This window comes from Anser brachyrhynchus, assembly GCF_964034855.1.
Source record: "Anser brachyrhynchus genome assembly, chromosome: 3".
Taxonomy (NCBI): Eukaryota; Metazoa; Chordata; class Aves; order Anseriformes; family Anatidae; genus Anser; species Anser brachyrhynchus.
The window spans coordinates 75,665,329-75,683,861 of NC_137696.1; positions in this window are offsets into that span (position 1 = coordinate 75,665,329).

Consider the following 18,533-nt stretch of genomic DNA (forward strand, 5'->3'; position numbering starts at 1 on the left):
ATCTGAGATACTGTAACTCTGGGGTTTCTTGGGGAATATCTATCTGGCATTTAAAGTATGGAAACTGTTGCATTTTTAGATGAAACAAACCATCACTGCTACTCTCTAACTATGGATGTAGAATAAAAATGGTCTTGACCAGCTAACCCACTGACTAGCAGATTCAATAGACAAGCTCACTCTGTTTCATTCTGGGAACATTTGCCTTGTTACCCACACTCTCCTTCATCTGCGATAAGCATAAATTCACTGCAGATCAAAATCCAGTATTTTCACATAATGAATTCAGGTTTTCCTCATAGCCTACTCATTCTAAACCAAGCAGAACAGACCCACAGCAAAATAGTTCTGTGTGGATCTTTCAAAAATATTACAAAAATAGCTTAATTAGTGGAAAGCCTGAGGAGTTCATGACAATTACACAGCTGCTTCTGCATGCTGTAAAATAGTTCCAGTATCATTCCCTGTACCTAATACAAAAAGCCACAGCAACAGTACTGTTTGCAGCCCTCCCACACCCTCATCTGATGTGTTTTCTCTGCGGGAAGGTTGTGATGCTCATTACAGTACAATGGATACTTGTGGAAGGCCCATCATGTTGTCATGAGCATCTGGACAGACATAGGGAGAGGGATGCATTCTTGCTGCATGCGGACAGTGATGGGGGCAAGGTTACACTTCAAGTTGTTGGCACTGTTGTTGATACTGTTGATAGCTTTTTCAATGGAAACACTGTTATTAAAATATTTTCTCCACCCTTCTTTATTTCTGGAGACTCAAGAGAGCTGGCAGTGAAATGTGGGAATTCCAATGTTCACATATTTTAAATGGTAAGAGAGATGATGTTTTCAAATGACCTTTTCATAACACATTTTGAGAAATTTGCCTTATGCTTCACTGCAGAGACTGAATTTCTTACAGAATGTATCCATGCACTCTGGATTATTAAGGAAATTTCTTCCCAGTTTTTTTGTAAGTCTATGAAGCAGTATTGGTCAATATTTTACTCCAGTACAGAGAAGTTCAAGCATGATTGTATCTATCAAATTAATAAAAGAGAGTCAGGAGAGAATTTTGAAATGAAAGTAGTGCATGAAACAGACAGTTCCAGTTTCTGGCCAATATATCATTCTAAATGAGGGACATCTGTAGCCCAAGTTACTTTGTCATTCAACTCCAAAGCAGAAAAATACAGCTTATATCAGGCCTTAAAATGCCATTCCAATTGAAGAAAAATACTAATGCATCTCTCCCTATATTGATGAAAAGACTTATCTCAAATAACATTATTTATTTTTCAGAAGCTATAGATATTCTTTTAAAAATATACACTGCGTTTATTTTTGAAAGCCTATGATTACCACTTTTAAGATTCTCTTGTTGGCTGAGCTGACAAAACAGACAAAAGTAAGGAGAGCATCTAGCCATGTGTCATGTCCTTCTCTAACACAATAATCTCTGGCATTTCTCACTATTTTAGTGGTCTACACAGTTTATAGACATCTCCAAGCTGGAATTGCAGGGAAGATGCCCTATTACTGTTATTCACAGACTTCATTTAACCCAACACATAGGTCATGCATTCAAAAAGGCATTCCAAAAATCTTCTTTTAAGGGCTGTGACAAATCTGTCACATTGCACCCACAACCATCATTAGAACTTCTCCTCAGGCTTGCTGCTAAATGAATACTGAAATGTTTCTCTGGTTAACTGTACTTAGGCTGTTCATTTCAATAACAACATACTTCCCTGCAGATTCTTGTGACCTAATGCTGTATCAGGATGGGATACTACTGTGTGGCTGTAAGCACAGAATAACCTTTTATAGCAAAATTAGAGGTGTATTAGAAGCACGTTAACCACTCACTTGAATGTATTTGTTTTAAATTCTGCCATCAACCCCTGTTGAACAGAATATATGAAAGTGTGATCTGGTACCTGGTAATGAGTGATGTCCCTCAGGAGTCTGTCCTAGGACTGGTACTGTTTAATATCTTTATCAGTGACATAGACACTTGGATCAGCAAGTTTGCAGATGACACCAAGTTGAGTGGTGTAGTTGATACGATAGAAGGAAGGGATGTCATCCAAAGGGATGTGGACAAGCTTGAGAAGTGGGCCCATGTGACATAAAGAGGTTCAACAAGTCCAAGTGCAAGGTGCTGCACTTGGGTCGGGGCAATCCCAGAAATAAGTACAGACTGGGAGAAGAACTCATTGAGAGTAGCCCTGCAGAGAAGGACTTGGGGGTTCTGGTGGACAAAAAGCTCGACATGAGCCAAGAGTGCACAGTTGTAGCCCAGAAGGCCAACTGCATCCAGGGCTACATCAAAAGAAGAGTGGCCAGCAGGTTGAGGGAGGGGATTGTCCTCCTCTACTCTGCCCTTGTGTAGCCCCACTTGGAGTGCTGCATCCAGGTCTGGGGCTCCCAGAACAAGAAGGATGTGGAGCTGTTAGAACAGGTCCAGAGGAGGGCCACAAAGATGATCAAGGGGCTGCAGCACTCCTCCTACAAAGGCTGAGAGAGCTGGGGATGTTCAGCCTAAAGAAGAGAAGGCTCTGGAGTGACCTCATCACAGCTTTTCAATACTTAAAGAGGGCTTATAAAAGAGATGGAGAGCAACTTTTTACTCAGGCAGATAATGACAGGACAAGGGGAATGGTTTTAAACTAAAAGATGGGAGATTTAGGTTAGAGGTTAGAAGGAAATTCTTCACTCAGAGGGCAGTGAGGCACTGGAACAGGTTGCCCACAGAGGTTGTGGATGCTCCATCCCTAGATGTGTTCAAGACCAGGTTGGATGAGGCCCTGAGCAACCTGATCTAGTCAGTGGTGTCCCTGCCCGTGGCAGTGGGGTTGGAACTAGATGATCTTTAAGGTCCCTTCCAACCATCCTATGATTCTATGATACTGAAAATATGTAAAATTGCCCACAGTCTGATAGATTGCAATGGTTTAGCAGAGATTACTTTACTAAAGTAACTGACTCCATAGAACTGAAATTATTTTAACCTATCAGCAACGTAACTTACTATTATCATGGAATTTTATCAGAAATATTTATAGACATGCCATTTTATTAGATTTTTTTCTCATAATAGAAGAATGTAGCAGTTTGTATTTTCTTTAATCAAATTTACTCTGATATTTTAGTATGTGATAAGTACTAGCCAGAAAAAAAAAAAAAAAGACCCACACTTCCATATACAAACAAAGCTTCTAAAGTACTCTGATCAAGGTAGTAAACACTGTGCAAAGAGTACTGCTAATTGCATCTCAAAAGATCTTGTTTTCTTGGCTCATCTCCCTCATCATAAACTTAGTTATACCAGTTTAAGCTACTAGTAACTGATCCTGAGAATGTGGTCTCATGTAACAAATAGCAGTGCAAAGGAAAGAGGAGAATCTCTGGCATTTTGCTAGACTCCAACTGTAGTTTTGCAAGAATCTGTAATGCAGTTATTCCCCAAGAATCATATTACCGCACTTTCAGCTGTTTGTGAAAGCATTCTTTCTCTCCATTTGCCATTCTCATGTTTAAACAAATGTGTGTAGATATATGTATGTGTATGTGTGTTTATATAAAATCACTCACATAAATATAAATGTCAGAATTAGAAGTATCCTAACATTTATAATATTGCCAAGTTTTGCAGTTTGTCAAAATCACAACCATTAGGACAGCTAAGCATCCATCTCAAGTTCTCATTATTTGCAGAAAAATGTTGTGGTTTTTGCTACAGGGAGCTCTCTTCAGGGATAATGAAATATTTGGAATAAACAGATGAAAAACAAAGCTTTCAAACATAATCAAAATGCTGACCTACTTAGAAGAAACCAGGGAAGTTTGAATGCAGTCCTAGGACAGAGTACAGCTATTGCTTTTTGTCAGGGAGGAAAGCAGAGTTGTCCGAGTATTGTGAGCTAAAAAATAAATGTTAGTTCTGGACAATGCACGCTATGGGGGCCAGAACAAAGTAGCAAAGCCTTCTGATTCTGCTTTCAGTGGTGTAGGTTCCACCACATGCTCCCTAAAGGCAACACCCCCAGGAAACTGGGGGATTTTCAGGTATCTGGTAAAGGCAGTACAGGCTTCAGGACAAGAGCAGCTTTCTCATCTATAGCTTGATGCTCTAGGCAGCAATCTCCTTTGCTTATGCTCAGACTAGTTTTACAGTATAAACAGGAGAAACAAGGCAATGGATATCCAGACAAATTTATTAAATCTGATGTGATCATCAGGATCATTACCTGAAAGTAAATAAGTGTTTTCTGAGGCTTAGCAGTGAGTGGGAAACAGAGCTGTTGATAGGTAGAATCATATATATATATAAACATATATATACACACAAGTATATATATATAAGTATATATATATAAATGTATATATAAAAGTATATATATATTTGTATGTATATATAAAAGGTTATATATATATATATAAGGTTATGCTAAACTTTGAAGTTTTTCATGGATACAGCTATTTTTAAGAGAACCATTCATGGCATAAGACTGCAATGTAATAATCCCAGTTCTACTGGAAGTATCAAAAAGAAATATAGCAAGACACAGGTAGTCCAACAACATCTTGGAATGTGTTAGTATTTTATTTTATTTTTTTTCAGACAGTATGAAAAACAGTGTTACGGGAGATTTTTCTGTATTTGATTCTTGATAAGAGAGATAAATGAGTTGAAAATATAGGTGGCAAGAGACAACATGTGTTCTAGAAGCCTCTCACTTCCCCTGGGAAGAGAAAAGATCCCAAGTTAGCACCAAAGACTTCAAGTGAAGGGACTGCCCAGCAATAATACGTGTGATCCTACTTGCTTACAAGGAATAGAAAGCAAGTCAGAGAGAAAGGAACTCTGATTTTCTGCCAGCTGCAAAGCAAGTAAGCAACCCAAGTGATGAAATCATCATCTCTATCCTCTGCCTGCTGGGCACAGGCTGCTGGGATCAAGCAATGAAGGTGGAATCTTTCAAGTGGAAACTGAGGTGCCTCATGCCATGTGACCCAGAAGACAGCCAAAAGCTGCCTCATATTCATGGGCTCATCTGTAATTGCAAATCAGAGCAAATCTAGTTTGTAATCGAAGAAAATAAGCACGTTTTCTACTGTCCTGGAGAGCAAGTTTTATTCAAGAAAACTTTACAATATTGTTTGAAGCTGAACGGGTCTTTCATTTGCAATAACAGTAATTGAGTAGAAGAAACAAAGGCATCGTTTTATTCTTATGCCTCCTACTAGCTTTTTTTCTTTGATTAGTCAGATGTCTAAGTGCTAATGACATAGATGGTTCATGATTACTGCCAAGAATTTTCTAAATATTGTTGACAAGCTGAAGGACAACATGTTGTGTGGATAGCAGGTCAGACTAGAGAAATCTCAATTTCAAATTTCTAATATGTAACATATATCTGGGTCACATCTACCAAGCTGGTAATCCAAGTTTGCCGTTTAAAAGCAACAAAATCATATCCATGATTTATCAAGTAAATGATACATGGAATCATTTACACCTTGAATAATGATGATTATGAAATGATGGAAATTAGACTCCAAGAACAAAAATCAACCACTGTTTTTTACAAAGATAAAAAATAAAGCCTTTCTTTCTGTTTTAATAGGCAGGAGGTACGTGCAGTGTGAGAAATATATACATTTCTATTTATTCCAATTAAAACATACAACAAACTCTGATTACAATTATGACTATGCCAGCTTTTTGCTTTCACATACAACTTCCACAGATTATCTCTTGTTTCCCAAGTGAAGTTTGCCAACCACTTGCAAAAAAAATAATAATATAATCTAAATTATACATTGTATGTATGTTCTTAAGCTCAAGAGCTTGAGAATTTTAAATATTTTACCTCTCTTCTTTGCTTCCCTATACAGAAACTATTCATTTAAACTTATTAAAATTTGATATATATTTTTTTTATTCCCTAGTAATGAATGAAATTAAGGTACGGACATGAATCCAATATTCTGTTCACCTAGGTGACATACATTTTCTTTTTTTGTTTGTTTGTTTGTTTGTTTTTTGAAGGAACCCATTTCAGGGGAGTTTCCTATACATACATTAGCAGAGTTGCAAAGCTCTGTTATCTTTTCTGTGAATTCAATGAGCTATAAAATTAGGAAGAAAAAGGTGAGACTAATTCCTACAATTCACAAAAGGTTGTTCAGGAAATTGAACTGTGATTTTATACAGAATAAATTGGTAAATAATATCCTTTGTAAAATGCACTTTGAAGATGTCTAAGAAAGAAATACAAATTATGATTTTCTCTTACCCCACACAGATGGGGGGGAAAGAAGCATCTTAGTGACTAAAACAAGAAAGAAGAGTAAATATTATATCTCGAATATTGAGATGACTCCAGCAGAAAGTATAAAATAAGTTATTGAGGAAATATGAAGAAGTTAGCACAATGCACTGCTAAATTTAGTGAATGCACACAGGGGGACCTCAGAGCAAATCGGTAAAGTTGTAGATACAGAGAAAGATGGAGTATTCATGGTTTATGTATAGTGTAGGAAATAATGAGAACAGGTTCATTTGTCACTATCAAAAGCTGATTGTATTTAGCCAAGACCAGTGAAGGTTCAGGTTGGTTACAAAACCAGTTTGTCAGAACTTTACACCAGAACAGTAAAACCCAAGGCATTACAGATGACTTTCATTTACCTTTACACGGTATTGACAGTGCAATCCACAGAGTTGCAAATCCACATATTGTGAGTGGATGAAGGCCATTCCTCATTTGGCAAAGTTGCTCTGTGTGCCCCCTGACAGATGCTCAACCTCTCATGGTTTTTAGAGCATAATTTGCAGCTTTTTGAAGCTGTTTGATATGTGATCAGTTCTAGCAGAACCAAGTCTTGATACCACACTAGGAAAATAAAGCAGACAGGAGTAGACAAATGCATCTTTTACAAGTGCAGTAAAAGAAACATAATAATGGATTCCTTCTATTGTTCAATATAGAAACATAATAATGAGTTCCTTCTACTATTCATACCTTACCAAAGACATCATTCTTTTCCCAGAGGAAAAAAAAAAATCTATCCAATTTCTCTATCAACATTAGCATTGTACCATTTTACTTTTGCTTTAGGAATAGAAGAGTTGGTCAACTAATAAACTGTTCGAATATCAGTGTAGTTATTTGTAGTGCTCATCCACTAAAACCAAAACTTTGCAATTGCAAAATTTATTAAAAAATAAGTTAACCATAAAAAATAGTGATGGCATTATGCCTGCCTATTTGAAGGAACGAAACATAAAACTGAAAATCCTTTGAAGTCCATGCTTACAAAATAAGTACAAACAGAAAACATGATATTATTGCCTCAAAAACAATCTTCTGAACAAGGTTAAGGCTGTCTTTGTTGGGGGTTATGACCAAAAAACATCTCTTTTTTTTTTTGATTTTTTTTGGTTTTTTTTGTGTGTGCTTACATTTCCTACTCTCTAGTGTCCTTCTGAGTGCTCAGTGTTGTTACCCAGAAAAATGTGGAAGAGGATTGGGAACTCTCTACATCTCAAATGCACAGCAGACACAGTTTATTTGAAGTGGACAGATTGGATTTTTCATACTTGGGCTAATCTGCTAAAGATTAACTTTCATCAATGGTCATGACAAACATCTTCCAGACATTTCTGCGTGACTGGTCTGCTCTAGCACTGGTGCCATGCTGGTGACTTGAGGTGTCCCCAAAACCACTAAACTCCTGCTGTTTTCTCAGACCCATCCCCTAGAGTTCATGAACTGTCATCATCTAGTCTAACTACTTATCCCAGATGAAAATACTGAATACATATCCTTCCAGAGGTGGATGCAGACAGGTAGCCCCCTTAAAGGACTCTGGTCACTGAAGGTAAGCAAATTCATAAATCAGTGCAGAACTGATTACTGTACTCCCAAAAGCTGTGGGGCCCACAGAGAGATCTCTCCCTCCAAGGAATCCCACTGAAGCCAGACAAAGTGAGAGTGTGAAAAGCTTCTGGCAGCAGGGAGGCAGCTTTCACATGTCTTTTGTGAAGCCATCTGCTCTTTGCTGATATCTATCAGAGCATTTATACACCTAAAATGAAAGATATCCTTCCAAATAACAGGGTTCAGACTACTGTACAATAGTGATGTAATTAGACTTGCCTTGAGAAAAAAATATAAATGCATATTTTTATATTTTACATATGTTCACAGGGAAAAACAAAATTACGAAGTGTCTCAAATAAATAAAAAATAAATAAATAAATAAAATAAATAAATAAATAAATAAAATGACAGTCCAGTAGTTTTAAGCCCAGTCCACTTGTACTTTAATAAAGGAACAAGTCTCCTCTGCAGCCAAGCATGATCAGAGGAACTCTCAAAATACCAACCTCAAACTTTCAAAGAAAAGTATGGATTTATCTTGAAAGTTAAGAGATATTAATTCTTAATATGTATTTCTACTTGTTGTTTGCTCCATGGATTCAAGGTCTTTAAGTTTCATATTTTCAAACAAAAAATCTTTAATGCTTCTTTAAAAAAAAAATTAAAACAAGTATTTTCAAACAATTATGATTCCAGTAGACCAAGTTTCAAAACCGTATCAAGCATCACGAGATTCAGACGAAAACATTACATTTAACATTAAATATATAAAATGTTGACATATTATAGAGGAATCAGTGGAATGGGACTCAGTGAGCCCAGCACATATAGGAAAAATCAGAATTTAAGGTCTACCAGTAAAATGACCTGGCAAAGGTGCTCCTATGGAAGTTCTTTCTAATGTGATATGAAGTCTTGGCTCAAAGAAGTGAAGACAATGAACCCTGTAGTTCAAATGATGGGAATACTAGGCAGTTCTGGACTCCTGGCTGGGTTTGGACACATGTTTAACTGGAAGACTAAAATTAAAGCCTGGAAGATGTTTTAAGGATATCTTTTTTTTTCCTTTTCTTTTCTTTTTTTTTTTTAATGCGTGGAAAAGGATGATTTCTCACAAACCGATAAACAAATCCTAAAATGAAAATACTTTTCTTAAAATAAGATATTTTTTCCCTAAATCAGTCAGGAATTAAGGTTTTCATGAATTCTATATACAATATATTTTTGATATTTTTTTTATAAGGAACTGTGATATATGTGTTTATTACTACCCACTTTTGTCACAGTAGCACCTCAAAGCCTCAGGATTAAGGCCCTGTTTGTATGGAGGGCAGTAATAAACCAAAAGGCAGTCTGAGAAGTCTTACAGTCCAAATATATGCACGTCTCCTTGGAATGTGTTATTGTCAAAGGAATTGTCTAAAAGACTAAAAGGAGCTTTGTTTGTATTTAGATTTCTCTCTTTTCTTAAGCTGTTTGTTTAGAAATGGGTCAGTTAGCATAGCAGATGTTTCTTCAACACAACATATTTGTGTCACAGATGAAGAAAACTTTCCAACCAACTCTCTTGTTTTAGTCACTGTAATTTAGCAGTCCATTTTATTTTTTTTTAGAGCAGATAGAGCAATTAACTAAACATTTCAGTTGTTCATCTCTGTTTTTCCACCACCTGTAATTTGTACAAATAATCTGATATGGGAAATGTTAGTATTGTCCTAATAAAAAAATATAAACTCTATGTGAATGTGCAGTTTCAAGCCACCAGAAATTATTCAGGAAATATCACTTAGCTGGTTTATGCACCAGAATGTAAATGAGGCCTCCTTTTTTTCCCCCAGTTACCAGTAAAGCTTAGGCATTCACTGCTTTCATTTGACTTCACTCCTTTTTTTTTCTGTTGCCATGGAAACCAGGGTGCCAGTCAGTCTGCAGAAGAGGCTGCCATTGCAGGTGGTTTGCAGATACTGTATTAATAAATGAAGAACTAAATAAATAACTGGGACCTACATTTTCCTCAAAAAGACAACAGTAAAAAGCACGTCACTTAGCATTTGTGCTGTTGGCTTGTGTAGTTTGGCTATGGAGACTTTATAGAAAACGTTTATTGCCTTAGAATATAAGCATGCATGTATTCTTGTACCTGGCAAGTCCATTGTGTATATTTACAGCCTTCTCTATATCAATCAACTAAAATATTGAAACAACATAAACCAATTGAGTTGAAAAGAATGAAGCTTAAAAAGAAAGGGAGAATGAGAGAGTGTGTGAACACGCATGCGCTACTGATTTATTCATGTGCATGTTCAGTTTATGTGCTTGGAGTTAATACCTATTTTGGATCCTAGTTGTACAGTGATCCTGTTGTTCTGAAGAGATTTAAATTAATGTAACTTTGATCTAAGAAATTAAAATCAACTTAAAAAAATAGAGAAATAAAACTGTTTTAGCTTGATTTTAAGTATCAGAAAAAATAGTCTTAGGGGAACACATTATCAGTCTACCTGAGAATCCTCCATATCCTTATAACATTTTTGTCTAATTTCAGCCATGTCTTAAAAATTGGTAGAAATCCCACAGGCAATTATTCATGTAAAATATTTTGTAAAAAATAAAAATCGGGAGAAGAGATCAATGCCTCTTAAAAGGAAAGACAAGGAGAACTCTCCTGTTACCTATTTATTTGGTATGTTTTAACAAGTTGAACAGTCATGGAAACAAAAATCAAGTACACAGAGAGGTGTTACTTCAGTTCTCTCCATCTAAAATAGCATTTTACCAGATAGAGAAAGTTGAAGGACTGCATGGCTTACAGTTTTACCTGTGATACATCTCAAGTCTTTCCCGTATAAAGCAAACTCTACAGTTATTATTTATTTAGGTGTTCATAACATCTTAGGAAAATGTATCCATCTTTTTTCTTCTTTATTTTTTTTCTCTTTTTTTAATGGTTTTGATTCCCCTCTTATTTCTTAGACAAATTAATGTTAGCATTATTCTTCTAAGGAAAGAATAATCTGTTTGAGCTTTCCCAATAGACTGTTGTCTAATCCAATGACATTCCAGCAGAGAAACACGCACATACACAAAAACAATGGACCTAAAGGGAAGCATATATGAGATTTTAACATTGAAGTCCACAAGAATTTTGAACATACACAAGGGAAGGAGGAAGAGAAGGATGGGAGAAACAGAACAATTTTTGGAGATGGGAAGTTTCAGAATGAAAAGAAAGTTGAAGGAGAAGGGAGGCATGGAATAGCTCTGTCTCAGGAATGAGGCCAGGAGAGATCAGGATATTGAAGAGGATTATAGATTTCATGGGGCTCTGTGTTGAGTTAGAGGAACCCTTCCTTTCTTTCTCTCTTTTTTTCTACCTCAGATCCCCAGGGCAATAGGAAATCCCTTCAGCCAACACTCTTCTAAGGTGTACCCTCCTGAATTACAGGGTCACAGCTCTAATTCTTCCCTTCACTATCCTGTGCTTCTTAAGCAGGTTTTTCCTCCATTAGTCTGCTGCCATGAGCAACAACCTATTTGGCTTATGGTTTCATATTTTTGATACTTTTTCCCTAAGTACTTTATTGATAAATGCTAACATGGAAAAATGAGCTCAATGACTTTCTGACTCAGTATGGTTTTCTCACTTTAATAGTGTATTTACCAGGAAATATTTAGAAAGAGAAGCATTGTTATGGGCTTGCTTTTGTTCTTTGTTTTTTTGTTGGTGGTGATTTTTTGTTTGTTTTGTTTTGTTTTTTTCTTTTGTTGTTGTTTTTTGTTTTTTGGTGTTTGTTTGTTTGTTTTTATCAACAGAGCTCTAATATTACCTGATTAGCAAAAACAGAGCATAAAATAAAAGCATTGGAAACTGTGGATAACTCTTTCCCTGTATAGTTTACTGCATACTAAAAACAGTGTCAAACCATGCATTTTTTATCTTCTTATTCCAGAATTTATCCAAGTCTCACTTCTTATAAAGGCTTATATGGACTCCAGTGTAACTGGAGGTAGCTCACTTGTATCTACAGAGCTTGTTCACAAACCATAAAAGAGAGCCCTTTATAGATACGCTCCAGTCACTAGAGAAAAGATTTGATGCTGACAGTTGTAAAGTACAGTCAATAGAAGTCAATATATATGAGATAGTTAAATAGGTCATTCATGTTAACAAATTTCCAGAAGTAATATTTACAGTTGATTGAGGAAAAAGAAAAGACTTTTGTAAAATGGATCAAATGACAGAAATCAAAATGTTGACCTTGTATTACTTTTACATGAGACTTTTTTTTTTTTTTTAACGCTCTGATTTGGAGCTGCCAGTGGAGGGCTTCTGGAAAAGGAGAACAAACTGTTGCTTCTGTTTTCATTATTTCTTTCTCATTTCAGTCTGGAATGTCACTTGGTTGCTGAGATCATTGCACAACATGAATTGTACAGAAAACCACTCATTTCTGTAAGATAAATGTGCTGTTATATTTTAAGTTGAACAGGCAAAAGCCTTCAAAATTTGTACATGTAAATGGAAAAAAGCTTATGTTGGTGGAGAAATCTAAACCACATCCTTTTGTACTCTAACCATCTACCCACTAATAGAGAAGAGTTGTCAGAGAAGTATTTTAACTCTGAGTGTGTCTGAAGTTTCAAAATAGGCTGTTCTTTTTCTCCTCTAGTCACTACACATGTAAGCAGAATCTTGGAATTTTAAAGTTTTATTTTCTGGGCAACAAATAAAGAAATCTCTACTAAACACCCCCGTTTAGGCACAAGTTGAATTAAAATAATGTCACCTTTACAAAAACAATGATTGCCAGCAGCTTGTAGTAAAAAAAGTGAGACAATGCTGAGCATCTCTGAAACATACTCACCTGGCAATCCACTACTTTCTTCTTATATCCACAAGAAGTCTGAGCATTTGGAGACAGGTAATCCAAACTTTGATTTAATTTAGATTTGGATTCTGTTCAAGTCCATCTGTACTTAATGTAAATGTTAAAGTGTCCAGAAACAAATACGGATTAGAACTGGCAACCCTCAACTGTGCAAAGCTCCCCCAAAATCAGTGTAAATGTGCCTCAATTAAGTTTCTGGGCTGGACCTTACTTGGAATTAGAGATCATAAACATGTGCTGCATGTTTTATAATATTTGTCTGTAAAATTTTCTCAAGAGACGATCTGAAATACATAGTGTATGTCTTAATGAGAAGAGAGGAGAATTTGGTTTTGATTTGGTTTTATGATTGTAAGAATATTGATGTCATAGCCTAAAATGGAAAAAGTACACTATTGTGTTATATAGCATTATATCGCATAATTTAACCTCTTGCTGAGATGGAACAGAAGACAGCAGGGGGCCTTGATAGTCGTTAACACACTATTATATTTTCATGGCTTATTTTCTATGCCTGGTAGAACTCTGGAAAACAGATGGAAGGCAACCATGTAGTCCTACAAATTTCCAGGAAACCCTGGTTATATAACTTATACTAGTCCTTTCACCAAAAGTCCAATTGCTAGTGAAGTCCAAAATAATACAGAAGAATCTTCTGAGCAGGTGAAGGGAAAGCAAATGCTCAAAGGTTGCTCATCAAGGTAAATGATAGCTACTCAGAAGTGGGGAGAGATATGGAGAAGTGAGATAACAAAACAGGAGCTGCTGTGGGCCAAAAGGCTGCCTACTTTCACTGCCTCTATGTGTGGAAGTTTTAAAAATTAGCTCCAGCAGAGTCTGCTGTTTTGGAAATACTTACACTTGATTTAGCAAGCAGAAAACATATATTGGTCCCTTTGACTACCAGTTAGGAGGATTTCTGCCCACCGAGCAAGACCAGTTCAGGAGGAGCAGCCAAGAGTACTGGGCTTCTCAGATAGCTTTACGTCCAGTATCATGGCTCAGAGGAGGTGTCCTGTGGTTTGATTTCTCTTCACAGCTAATGTTCTGAAACTGTTGGATTTGTATCCTTGTCGGAGTCTTTCAGTGGGCATCTCCAGAGGCAGCTTTGGGGCCAGTGAGATAACTCCATGCTCCCTTCCTATAGTCACTGGAAGAAAGAAGATTCTCTAGAGGAAGAGTCAGATCCTGCTGTACCCACTCTGAATCATCCTCTGGAGAAGCGTTGCTTTCCCCTTGGGCTATCAGAAGTCCCCTGGGACATTTATCTCATTAGTAGGCTACAGCCTTTCTCAGAATTTCCCTTGTGTGTTTCCATATTTCTCTCCTGGCTTTGTAAGGTAAACAGAAATGGTGGCATAGGTTCATTCCTTCTCCAAGCTGACTGATGCCAGCAGAGTTCTATTCCAGAGAGAAACTCAATCCCATCACTTGTATTTATTCTAACTCTGGATTAACTTTTATTTCTTTGTTTTCATTACTGTTCTATTTAATTAGATGTATTGTTACAAAACTCGCCTGGGGCTTTTTCCTTTCCAAAAGAAAGAGGGTGTGTGATTTTTTTCAGAAACTTCCAAGTGACTTATGAGTTGAAGTCTCTCTGAAAGTTAGTGGATGGTTTCTGAAATTCAGAATAATGACCCTTTGTCCAAGGTTAAAAATAATGTCAAATACCCGCAGCCTCTGCATTTGATAGGCAGAATGATGTCTGTCAGCACATCACTGAACCTATTCCTAGGCAAGTAATAAATCAAGGACAAGATTGGTTCTGATATTTTAAATACAGATCGTTTTCAGTTATTGAAGGTTAATGTCGGTTTCCATGAAGAGGCAAGGGAAGATTGCAACAAAGAAAAACTGGAACACAGTAATCCTATTTCCTGTGCCTGCCACCTACTTTTACAGCCAGCCATGTAATATATTTTTGGCAACCTAGCAACACCATTCCACTTATATTTGGTATTTTTTAATGTAAGTGCTAAGTGAATTCAGTATTCCCTGGACAAGCAGAAGCATTCCTCACTAAGCATTGAGCATGGATGGTTTCTCAGATGCAATACATGCCACAGGGCCCACACTGTGAATATCAGCAGGAGTATCTGCACTGCTTTCCATAGGCTTTGGATCACATCTATGAGGAGAGTATGCATTTGGAAAAACCTTTCCATGCCTGCCTGGGAGTCATGTGAAACTCAACATGAACAGAAAACAACACAAGTCTCTCAAATGCACATTTAGGGGTGGTGGGAGCAGCAGACCTCTGCTTTGTGGTGGCCTGGGAACTCTCCACCACACTTCCTTTGGGAATCTGAAACCTGAAAAATACCTGAAAGAAAGCAGGATGCAGAACCTGATGGTCTATCTGGAGCAGATAAACTGAATGAGAGGCTGAAATAATACGGCACCATTTTGATGATTTAGGGGTAAGTAACAGGAGTCAGTATGTTTTTTCTTTCATGAGCTCAAGCACAAATGTCTTTTGCAATGTCTGTCTAGCATAAGACAAACATAGGGCTTGGGGAAGAACCCTATAAAAGTAAGACTTAATTTGGGCATACACAGAAGCAAGACATTTCTGCAGGCCTTGACACTTTGTTCCCAAAAATATGTCTTTCCCTTAGTAGCAAATGGACAACCACAGCCTTACTGACTTTGACTTTCATTCATGTATTCTTTCCACTGTTTTAACAACAACTTTGTTTCATTTATTCCTGGATTCAAAACTGAAATAATAATTTCTTTAATTTCTTTTTCCCACAGAAGCAATTCTTATTCGGCTTCTACAGCTACAAGCAGAAAAAAAAATGCAAAAAAGAAATGAAAAACACATGAGCACCAGCGCTACACATAAAAATGTTAAAAACCAACTTTGCTGCAAGAAAACTATATGGAAAAAAAAATTATCATAAACCAATATAAACAAACAAAAAAAAAAAGGCCACTGAAGTGTTGTGGTAGTGGAACCAACCTCAAAATACAATTCATCAGTTAGGGTCACAACAAATAATCTCAGCCTTATTAATTGCTTACATTTTGTCGGTTAACAAGGTCATTTATTTCCTGGATGCTTTTATATGCAAGATGAAGTCCCCCCAAACACAAAATAGCTTGTGCTGCAGAAATCTATATATATATATATATTTATGTGTATAATATATTATATGTATATTATATAATATATATATTATATATTACATATATTACATATATATATATATATATTGTTTTCTGCTGTCACTGGCCACAGGGGACATGTGCGTTACAGGATTTTAGAGAAGTTTGTGCACTGAACCCAACTGGCTGAGATGGACGTCTGCTTGAGTCAAAGACATTGTGTGCTTCTACAGACATAAGTGCTTCAAAAGGAAGAGATAAAAGGGCTTCAGCAGCCTGCTTAGCCACATCCAACAAAACCTCATAGATAAGTCAGCTTCGGATAGTCAGAGAACCACGGAGAATGTGTATATTCTGCATAAGCGATCATACCAAAAGCTGTATTTTAAGTGAAACAGGAACACTTGCTGTAGCAGTTTTGCAACACCTCTAAGCAAGAATTACTATGTAATTAATATTACTATGTATTACATAGTAAGAATTACTATGTTTGCACTGTGAGCAAGATTTGAAAGCTAGTGAACTGCCTCCTGTTTGGGGAGAAAACCTAACAATACATAAATGAAATCAAGAAAGGAAAATTTCTTACAAATGCTTCATGTACCACCGACTGTCACACTCAGAAGGGCATGAAAGACAGGGAAACTGTGCAACTGCTATTGTCATTTATTGCATATTATTTGTATGAATTGTGGATGGTTCCAAGATTTGTTTCACCTGCAATTAATGTTAAAGGGCTTCACTTCTTATTTTAACTTTTTAAAATTAAGAAATTTATCAAGGATCTAGATTACTTGTGACATTCCTGATACAAGAGTTTGCTAATTGCAGATGTTTAAGGATGCCTTTACAACACTATTTGCTTATGATGCTGCATATGAAAAAATTAAGAGTAACAACATTTTCTTTAAAATGAGATACATATATTTTATTCCATTAAAGTTACTTATGTAAAATAGATTTCTATATAAAATGCTTATTCTTTAATATGACATTATTACAGTTATTAATCTCTTATTTGCATTTGTTGATCGCAGATACACAGATAAGCAATGTATTATTTTGTACAATTAAATGTGAATTCTAGAATACAAAGTGAATATAGGTCAGAAAAGGTATTCTACAGAAGTTGATAAGTTAATCATACACAGGTTAATAACACAAGTAGGTGCTAATTTGAGTTGCTTTTGCAGAACAATTGCCTGCCTTGAGGAGAAAATACATTCTTTTCAGTGTCAAACAGCTAAAAACAAGCCCAGTCAAAATATCTTTCCTTGCAAACATAAATTCGGTATCTTTACATTTCGGTACTTCTATCTAGTATCCCAGCAACTCTTCTGCAATGGACTCCTGAGTTTGAACCCTGCTTGTCGTTAGACCACAATATGGATAATTGCTGCAATGAAATGTGTGTCAGCCTGCCTGCCTGCTAATCACTCTTGAACGATTTAATTCCCTTAACATGTGAAAGTGGAGAAGTCTGCAAGCTCCTCAAAGTGTTGTGAAAGTGCCTAGCCAGGAGAAGGCAGAGCCCAAAAGAGGTCTGTCACCCTGACATGCAGTGTGTGCATATTAGCCAGCCAGGCAGGATGCACATAGACGGCTGCCTGCACTCACCCTGGCTCATGCTGAGAAGCAGTACCATCAGAGGCATTGGGAAGAGCTGGGTTTATGCTGTGAGAAAGAGGCTTAAAGGCCCAAGGACTCTAAGCTGTAGGGAAGAGAATTTCTTCCACTCCAGTGCTCAAAGAAAAAATTGCTTTCTATGGGCAGCTTAGTCTGTTCACTGCAATTGCTGAATATTGCAAACAAAATCTGTGTCATTAGTGGCCTTGGAGGACCTGGTCCTGCAGGTAAAAAGTATCTTGATCTACCAATGAACCCAGTCTGAACCCAAGATCTGTAGGTGTGTTTATGGACATAAATTTTTCCGGGACAAAATTGATTTCTGTCAATGGAAGACAAGTTTGTCTAACATAAACATCTTTATTCCTCACAAAAGTGGAAGTGTTTCTCTTTTTCTCAACAACCCAAAAGGAAACAATCATTTTTTCAGGAGTTACTGTAAATGTTACAGGATCGGGAAGGATCCATCAAGTAAGCAATGGACAGCTTTCCAAGCCTTGGGAAAGCAAGCAGACTTCGAGTCTTGGGAAATGATGCTGTTGTTCTTAGCTTTGATTTGTGCAGGAGTCAATGCAGGGGCAATTTTGACAGTTGATCTGAAGGGAATGTTACTCCCGTTAAAGTCAAATCTTGATGCAACCTTGCTCCCTTGGAACTAGGCAATGATAATGTGCTAAGATTGTTTATATGATCCCTGACCATCACATTTCAGAGTTTGAATGAACTGAGAAAATTACATGACCAGAGCTCTAATATCACTTATTTCATCTTTAGTAGAAACCAGGCAGAAGGATATTTGCAATAGCACAGCTGAGAAGCAAGAAGGGTCTCCAAGTACAAGTTTGTTTCGGAAGTTCCTGAAGTTATAAACTGGCTCACCTGTACCTTTCCAAATTACTGAAGTTTGGATAAAATAGTCAGATGGACTGTAATCTGTGTTCTATTCCTTTTACAATTCAGGCCTCACACTGTGGTAGTTGAACACTTTCCATATGCACAGAGTAGCATGA